The following is a 9116-nucleotide window of genomic DNA, read 5'->3' on the forward strand; positions in this document are numbered from 1 at the left end:
GTATAAGGAAGGGAACATGGAGTTGTCCCCATTCAGTTTATTGAAAAGGTTATTCTCTCCCCATTGAACTGTCAGTAAGGGTTTGTTTTTAGACTCTCAAACCTATTCCATTGATCTCTACATCTGCCCTTATACCCACCCACACCATGCTGTCTTGATCACTGTAGCCCTGTACTAAGTTTTGAAATTGGGAAGTGTGAGTCCTCCAACTTTGTTCTTCTTTTTCAAGATTGTTTGGCTTGTCTGGATCCCTTGCGATTCCATCTGAATTTTAGGATCAACTTGTTGATTTCTGCATAAAAATGTAGCTGGGATTCTGACAAGGATTGCATTGAATCTGTAAATTAATTTGGGGAGTGTTGGTCACCTTAACAATATCAAGTCTTCCAATCCATGAACATGGAATGTCTTTGTATTCACAATATTTAGGCCTCCTTTAATTTCTTTCAACAATAGTTGTAATATTTAGAGTACAAGTTTTATGCTTATTTCGTTACATTTATCCCTACTTTATTCCCTTTGATGACACTGTAGATTGAATTTTCTTTTTTTTTAATCTGTCAGCATACAAAATGAGATTTTTTTTTTCAGTTTATTTATTTATTTTGAGAGGAGGGGCAGAGAGAGAGGGAGAGAGAGAGAATCCCAAGCTTGGGGCTTGATCTCACAAACCATGATCATGAACTGAGCTGAAATCAAGAGTCAGAGGCTTAACTGAGTTACCCAGCACCCCAATGGAATTGTTTTCTTAATTTCATTTTTGCATTATTTATTGTTGTGTTATAGAAATACAACTGATTTTTGTATATTAATCTTGTACCCTGCAAATCTGGCTAAACATATTAATTCCAATAGTTTTTTAGTGGATTTCTTAGAATTTTCAATATGCAAGATTATGTCACCTTCAAATAGTGATAGTTGTATGTCTTTCTTCTTTTTTTTCTTTTTTGCCTAATTGCCTTCATCAGATTTTTAGGGCTGTCACGATCCCCTTGATTGGTTAAGTCCTTGCCATTGCAGTGGCCACACATTTGGAATCATGAGCCCAGCTTTGGGCTTCTAGGCTGAGAAGAGTCTTTCTTTTGATAAGCTGACGGTCCCTATCAGTGCCTGTGTCACCTGTCTCCCCGGTTCTGCTGATTATGTTAACACTATTAAAAAGAGGGGCACCTGGGTGGCTCAGTCGGTTAAGCATCTGACTTAGGCTCAGGTCATGATATTGCGGTTGGTGAGTTCAAGCCCTGAGTGGGGCTCTGTGCTGACGGCTCAGAGCCTGGAGCCTGCTTCGGGTTCTGTGTCTCCCTCTCTCTCTGCCCCTCTCCTTCTCACACTCTGTCTCTCTCTTTCTCAAAACTAAATAAACATTAAAAAAAAAAAGACACAGAGAGAAATAAAACCACAAGGCCAAAATGGCATCACTTAGGCCAAGTCAGCAAACCAAGACTGAATACCTAACCCAACTGCCTATTCAATCCCCCAAATCCCCGTGTAACCTTTAACCAGTCAACATGGAATTTCCTGGTCAGTAGTAGGAAATTTACTGACAGACCCCTTCCACTACCCTTTTTTTTTTTTTTAATTTTTTTTTCAACGTCTTTTATTTATTTTTGGGACAGAGAGAGACAGAGCATGAACGGGGGAGGGGCAGAAAGAGAGGGAGACACAGAATCGGAAACAGGCTCCAGGCTCCGAGCCATCAGCCCAGAGCCTGACACTCGAACTCCTCGAGATCATGACCTGGCTGAAGTCGGACGCCTAACCGACTGCGCCACCCAGGCGCGCCCCCCTTCCACTACCCTTAAGAAGGCAATCTTGGGGCACCTGGGTGGCTCAGTCAGTTGAGCATCCGACTTCAGCTCAGGTCATGATCTCGCTGTCCGTGAGTTCAAGCCCCACGTCGTGCTCTGTGCTGACAGCTCGGGACCTGGAGCCTGTTTCAGATTCTGTGTCTCTCTCTCTGCCTCTCATGCTGTCTCTCTCTCTCTCTCTCTCTCTCTGTCAAAAATAAATAAATATTTAAAAAAATTAAAAAAAGAGGGGTGCCTGGGTGGCGCAGTCAGTTAAGCGTCCGACTTCAGCCAGGTCACGATCTCGCGGTCCGTGAGTTCGAGCCCCGCATCAGGCTCTGGGCTGATGGCTCGGAGCCTGGAGCCTGTTTCCGATTCTGTGTCTCCCTCTCTCTCTGCCCCTCCCCCGTTCATGCTCTGTCTCTCTCTGTCCCAAAAATAAATTAAAAAAAAAAAAAAAAAAAAACGTTGAAAAAAAAATTAAAAAAAGAAGAAGAAGGCAATCTTGCCTAAACAATGCAAACCTTGCTAACAAGTTCCTTTCTTCTTTTTTAAATGCTCCTTTTTGCTTTTAAAAACCCTGCTTTTGTTAGAGCTCTCCTCTCGCCAGATGGGATGCTACCCCATTCACGAATTATTTAACAAAGCCAATTAGATCTTCAAATTTACTTCGTTACATTTTTTTTAAAATTTTTTTTTAACGTTTTTAATTTATTTTTGGGACAGAGAGAGACAAAGCATGAACGGGGCAGGGGCAGAGAGAGAGGGAGACACAGAATCGGAAACAGGCTCCAGGCTCCGAGCCATCAGCCCAGAGCCTGACGCGGGGCTCGAACTCACGGACCGTGAGATCGTGACCTGGCTGAAGTCGGACGCTTAACCGACTGCGCCACCCAGGCGCCCCCACTTCGTTACATTTTTAAAAAAATGTTTATTTACTTTTGAGAGGGGGTGAGGAGCAGAGAGAGGGAATCAGGGGATCCAAAGTGGGCCCTGCACTGACAGCAGAGAGCCCGACGTGGGGCTTGAACCCACGAACCGTGAGATCACAGCCTGAGCCGACATCAGACGCTTAACTGACTGAGCCACCCAGGTGCCCCCCAATTTTTTTTTTATTTAAAAAAAATTTTTTTTAATGTTTATTTTTGAGACAGAGAGAGACAGAGCATGAATGGGGGAGGGGCAGAGAGAGAGGGGGACACAGAATCGGAAGGAGGCTCCAGGCTCTGAGCCATCAGCCCAGAGCCTGACGCGGGGCTCGAACTCACCAACCGTGAGACCGTGACCTGAGCTGAAGTCGGACGCTCAACCGACTGAGCCACCCAGGCGCCCCCCCAATTTTGTTTTTTAACAATACTTCGCGTTAATACTTATTGGAGGAGCCACCTGAAATGAGCTACCTTCACAGTCAAAGCCGAAGGGCTTACACCTCAGAAACCCCAGAAACAGCTCCCTCTAACCTGCAGGGCTGTGCTCTTTAAGTTACACTTCCTTACCTCTCAACTTAGGATCTTCCCCAGGTGGAGGGGGAGGGCCCCTGGGTTCCATTAACGTCTAGGAACAAAACCGTAGGTGGTTGTACAAATTAAGTCACACATTCAGTGCTGCCCTGTTCGGCTTTCTGCAGTGGTGGACATATTCTACTTAGGCACAGTCTATCATCGTTGTCTCTCACTGCACTTGGGATGTGACCAGTCCAACTGAGGAGCTGAATTTCTAAATTGAATTGCTATAAATTAATTTAAAGAGCCCCATGTGGTTTTTAGCTACAGCACGAGACAGCGCAGCTCTCTATAGAAAATATAGAAACGCGGGCACAAAGGCCTTCCCTGTCACGGATGTTTCTGCTTCTGGGATAGCGTTTCAATAATAATAATAATAAAAAAGTATCATTTTGAAAAGTTTGATAAATATAAATAAATCAACGTAAGTCTTTTTGTTTATGAGGAAAAGAGAGGGTCGATACCTTTAAAGTTTTAAACCACCAGACAAAGGTCTGATTGAAAAGAAAACAATTGGAGGGTTTAAAAGAGAAATCTGAGGGGTTTTTTCCCCCTAAAAGGAGGATCTTATTAACCACAAATCTTAACACCAAAATAAAAGCTCTTTGGGGATTGTGAAAATTACATATGAAGAGGAATTATAGCAGTAAATGACATGAGTCTGGATTAATATTATAGTTTCTGTCTTGCTAACTGAGCCTTACTTCACTTATCAGGAAAGCCCTGCAAAACCAAGTGGAAAACTCTGTCCCAGGAAGTAGGATATATGTTGGTTCGGCCGCGCCAGTGGGTCTCAGCCCTGGCAACCCACTGGAGCCATCTGGGCACCGTTTAATGTGACACTGGTGCCTCTACCCCATCTCCGGAAATGCTGGTTTGATTTTACCATGCGGGGGCCAGACCAAACTTCCTGGGTGATTGTACTCAGAAATCACTAACCTAGGTACTCACCAGCAGGGGATGCTAAGGTTCAGCTGGAGCAAAGAACCAGACCTGTAAGGCGGAGCTAAGGCGCTGGTCACCCTGATCTGTTAGTGCTGTTAATTCAAGCAAGACACAGACTTGTTGTTCAAATACAAATTCAAGAAAGTCCTGAGGTTTTTGTTTGTTTTTGTTTTTGTTTTTTACCACCTTGCATGTGGGAAGGGAGGGGCAGTGATCCCTTTCTGGCTTAACACATGAAAATCACAGGCGTTTAGAAAATGGAGATGTCCATTTCAATGGAATTACTACCAAGGAACAAACTATTAAGTGAGATGATCAGTACTATAGACATCTTAAGGGTTCTTTTTTTTAAAGATTTTTTTCAAAAGTTTATTTTGAGAGAGACAGCATCAGTGGGGAATAGGCAGAGAGAGAAGGAGAGAGAATCCCAAGCAGGCTCTGTGCTGTCAGCGGGGACCCAGACATGGGGCTTAAACCCATGAACCGGGGGTGAGATCATGACCTGAGCTGAAATCAAGAGTCCGATGCTTAACCGACCGAACCTCCCAAGCACCCCTTAAAGGTTATTTTCAATTAGCAATAATCGCACCTCGGATAAACCTCATTGGCTACGAGACTGCCACTGTGCCAAGCTTAAAGGTTATTTTCAGAATGCTCTCTGAAATCCCAAGAACTTACCAGATCTTTGCCCGGAAGTAATGTTCGCAAGGATGGTTTATGCTGTAGAAGAGAGTATCCACTTGCCTTCAGTGTGAGGGGGCATACACGCATTTCTCTACTCATTCTGATGAGCTGTCTCTCGCCTGCCATTAGAAAAGCCTGCAGTTTTCAAGGCTAAGTGCTTGCACTCCGTCAGTGAACACCGAGCGGGGGACGGAATGCAAACCAAGAAGATGAAAACTTAAAATATGATTGAAAAAAAGGGGAGAGGCGAATTAACAAAGGAGGGTGAGGATTGCAGTGTCTGCCTTTGGAACGTGCACCTGTTAGCTTCCGGAGGTCAGGTTTTGCTGTGGGGTTCGCAGCATCTCCGGGGAAGCACCGTGTTTGTGACTCTTTTCCGATCCCAGCCTTGTAAACCAGAAAGGTTCACAGAGCCTGTGACAAACCAGAATATACGAGTCTTTAAAGATTTGTACTGGTGAGACGTCACAGCTTCTCTGTAGAAGCCGCTCCCCTGGTTACTCCCCTTTACAACAGGACACGCCTTCCGTGGTTTGAACTTGACCCTTCCCCGCTGTGGCCAAAGCATATTCACTCTGTAGAGACGCAGCAAGCGACCCCTCAGCATCCTTTTTTCAAAAAAAAAATTTTTTAAAGTGATCCCTACACCCAACGTGGAGCTCGAACTCACAACCTCAAGATCAAGAGTCACACGCTCCACCGACCGAGCCAGCCAGGCGCCCCCACCCCCCACATCCTTTTGATAATAGACAAGCTTCTTCTCTCTGCTAATAAATTCCATTTCTATTCTCCAAGTGCTGTTCTGTGTCAGGCGTTGTAGGAAGTATTTTATCCAGTTCCACTTAACCCTTCGATAGACCTTTGGAGTGGTAGCATTATTCCCATTTTACTGATCGGGAGACTGAGGTTTGGAGAGATCAAGTGTTCTCCCCGAGGTCAAACTCCTGGTAAGAGCGGGAGGCCGAAATCGGCCCATTTCCTCGGGGCTTCTGGCACCAGGCTATGGCCTCACCACCTGGGCCTCGGTGGTCTGACGGCGGGGAGGTCGGAGAGGGGCCCCCGCTGCAGTCATTTCTCTGCAGTACTCGGGGTGTAGGCACTGGAAACCATACCTCCCATGCGACCGCTAGGGAATCATCCTCTTTGCGTGGGCTTAGGCCTTCCTGTCCATGACGCCACCCGCAGTGGTGAGCACACAGTGTGGCTACCGTGAACCTTCCTGGTCACCGGGATATGGAAGTGACCCAAACAGACAAAACTCCCGGCCCGCAAAGGTGTCTGAGAGGGGAGAGGAACGACGAACACAAGTAAGTAAAGTGCATAAAGTGTACGTTAGGGTGCAATGAATCCTAAGGAGAAAAGCTTGGCTTGTGGTCAGTGGGGGGGTGGGGTCAGTGTGGCTGGAGCCATGAGGGGGGTGGGGGCAGTGTGTCTGGATCTGGTGAGTAGGGGAGCAGTGTGGCTGTTGGCAGTTGGGGGGGGTGGTGAGTGGGGGCAGCAGGGATGAGGGCAGAAAGACAAGGGGTGCAGCCAGGAAAGGCGCTGGTCCCCCTTAAGGTCTCCAGCTTCCCTCTGCATGAAACGGAGATGTGCTGGGTGATGGAATTTAACCAGATGGTTCGGGAAGCTTTGTTGAGGGTAGAATAGAGGGGACAAGCACAGAAGCAGCCGGACCTGCCAAGAGGCTGTTGCGGTAACCCAAGTGAGGGGTGACAGTGGCTTGAACGAAGGTGGAGGCAGTGGGGGGGGCGGTGAACAGTGGTTAGATCTTGGATGTTCTGAAGGTGTGGCCCGAGAGATTTGCTAACAAACGGGTGTGTTGGGGGAGAAAAGAAAACAATCAAGGATCATATCAACATCTCTGGCCTGAGCAACAAGAAAACTGTTGTCTCGAGCGAGCTGGGGAAGACGGCCGGAAGGGCCGTGAGCTCCTTGTGGGGCCTCATTAACGTGCCGGTTACACAGCCAGGTGAGGACCCGGGAGCCGCTGGGTTGTGGGTATGCAGCTCAAGGGAAGGGTTCTCACTGAAGGTAGCACATTTGTGGATCATCTCACGCAGCTGACCTTGAACAACAACGGGGTTGGACTGTGCGCGTCTACTTACACGCAGATTTGTTTTCTGATAAATACAGAACAGTGAACGTGTTTTCTCTTCCTTAGGAGGTTTTAGTTTTTTATTTTTACTTTCTTAAATTATTTATTTAGTTGGAGAGAGACAGAGACAGTGCAAGGCGGGGAGGAACAGAGAGAGGGAGAGGGAGAATCCCAAGCAGGCTTTGCACTAACAGAGCAGAGCCCGACTTGGGGCTCAGTCTCACGAACGGTGAGATCATGACCTGGGCAGAAGTTGGACACTTAACCGACTGAGCCACCCAGGTGCTCCTCCTTATGAGTTTTTATCTTTATTTATTTATTTATTTATTTAAAATGTTTTTATTTATTTTTGAGACAGAAAGAGACAGAGCATGAGCAGGAGAGGGGCAGAGAGAGAGGGAGACACAGAATCTGAAGCAGGATCCAGGCTCTGAGCTGTCAGCACAGAGCCCGACGCGGGGCTCGAACTCACAGACTGTGAGATCATGACCTGAGCTGAAGTCGGATGCTTAACCCACTGAACCACCCAGGCGCCCCTCCTTATGAGTTTTTAAATAACATTTTATTTTCTCTAGCTTCCTTTATTAGACGAATACAGTGCATAATACATATAACATACAAAATACGTGTTAATTGACTGTGTTATCAGTAGGGCTTCTGGTCATCAGTAAGCTGTTAGTAGTTATGTTTTCTGGGTTATACCGGACTTTTGACTGTGTGGACTTTGGTGCCCCTACACCCGTGTTGTTCAAGGGTCAATTGTAGTATTTAAAGTTTACTTACTTATTTTGCGAGAGCAAGTGGGGGAGGGGCAGAGAGAGAGAGAGAGAGAGAGAGAATCCCAAGCAGGCTCCACACTGTCAGCTCAGAGCTTGACATGGGGCTCGAACTCACGAACCACAAGATCGTGACCTGAGTGTCAATCAGGCATCGGGTGCTTAACTGACAGAGCCACCCAAGCGTCCCAACTGTACATAAGCCACTAGAGTGGATGAAACTCCCCCATGGGAACAAGAGAGAAAAGGTCCAGAGATCGAGGCCTGCAGCATGCTGACACATAAGGTCACAGAAGTGAAGAGGGACCTACAAAGGCATTGGGACACATGGCTGAGAAGTAGGGGTGAGCCAGGACAGGAAAAGGAGCTTTAAGAAGCAGAGAACATGAGCTGTGTCACATGTGGTGGAGGGGGTGACAAGACGGTTGGTGACCGCACCACGGGTGGCCTCCGGGACTGCTCAGTGCAGGGAGGGGGCCCGGTTGCAGTCGATTCAAGAGAGAAGAGGAGAGAAACTTGGGTGGCAGAAGCGATGTGTACTCCATTCCTTCAGAAAGTTTGGTGGTAAAGGAAGATAAATCCACTGGGAGTTGGAGGGGAGAGGAGGTGAAGAGATTTCTTTCCGTTTAAGACGGAAAAATAGACGGGCGCCTGGGTGGCTCCATTGGTTAAGCATCCGACTTCGGCTCAGGTCATGGTCTCGCGGTTTGTGAGTTCGAGCCCCACGTCGGGCTCTCTCCCAGAGCCCTGCTTCAGATCTTCTGTCTCCCTCTCTCTCTGCCCCTCCCCTGCTCACATTCTCTCTTTCTCTTTCAAAAATAAATAAACATTAAAAAAAAAAAGATGAAGAAGTATAGCGTGCTGTCCGTGGACAGGGATAACTGAGCAGAGAGAATGCGGTGGTGCGGCCGCTCAGCCCTTGCACCAGGGCCGCGGGCCCAGCAGCGAGCCCCTCCTGCAGGCTGGCGGGAATGTTGGGCCTGTGGGAGTTCTGGTCTCCCTGCTTCCATTTTCCCGCTGAAGGGGGAGCAAAGTCGCCGAGATGGGGAGGAGGCCCGAGGGGTTGGAGAGAGAAAGTTGGAGAGGTATGAGCTGGGGAGGGGGAGAGGGAGAGGGGAGACTAGACAAGTACGGGAGGCTTGGGGGGCGTCACTTAGGCCCCGCTCGCTTTCATCATGGCCAATTTCCAGGGCGCCGAGGACGTGACTCTGTGCTTTTCTCCAGCCGGGGCTGTGCGGGCCCAAGACTGGCGGAGTCCGTTTAACCAGGGCTGTGGTTTCATCCGGAGGCCTCGGGTCGAGAGAGGCAGGGAGCAGAGGGTGTCAGC

The 9116-nt window shown here is 47.8% G+C and overlaps 1 pseudogene; it reads right to left on the reverse strand.

The window, feature by feature from the left end:
- Positions 1 to 4788: 4788 nt before the first annotated feature.
- LOC131496692 (U4 spliceosomal RNA) lies at positions 4789 to 4868 on the reverse strand (annotated as a pseudogene).
- Positions 4869 to 9116: the final 4248 nt, after the last annotated feature.

Source organism: Neofelis nebulosa, chromosome 15, assembly GCF_028018385.1.
Source record: "Neofelis nebulosa isolate mNeoNeb1 chromosome 15, mNeoNeb1.pri, whole genome shotgun sequence".
In the NCBI taxonomy this organism is placed as follows: Eukaryota; Metazoa; Chordata; class Mammalia; order Carnivora; family Felidae; genus Neofelis; species Neofelis nebulosa.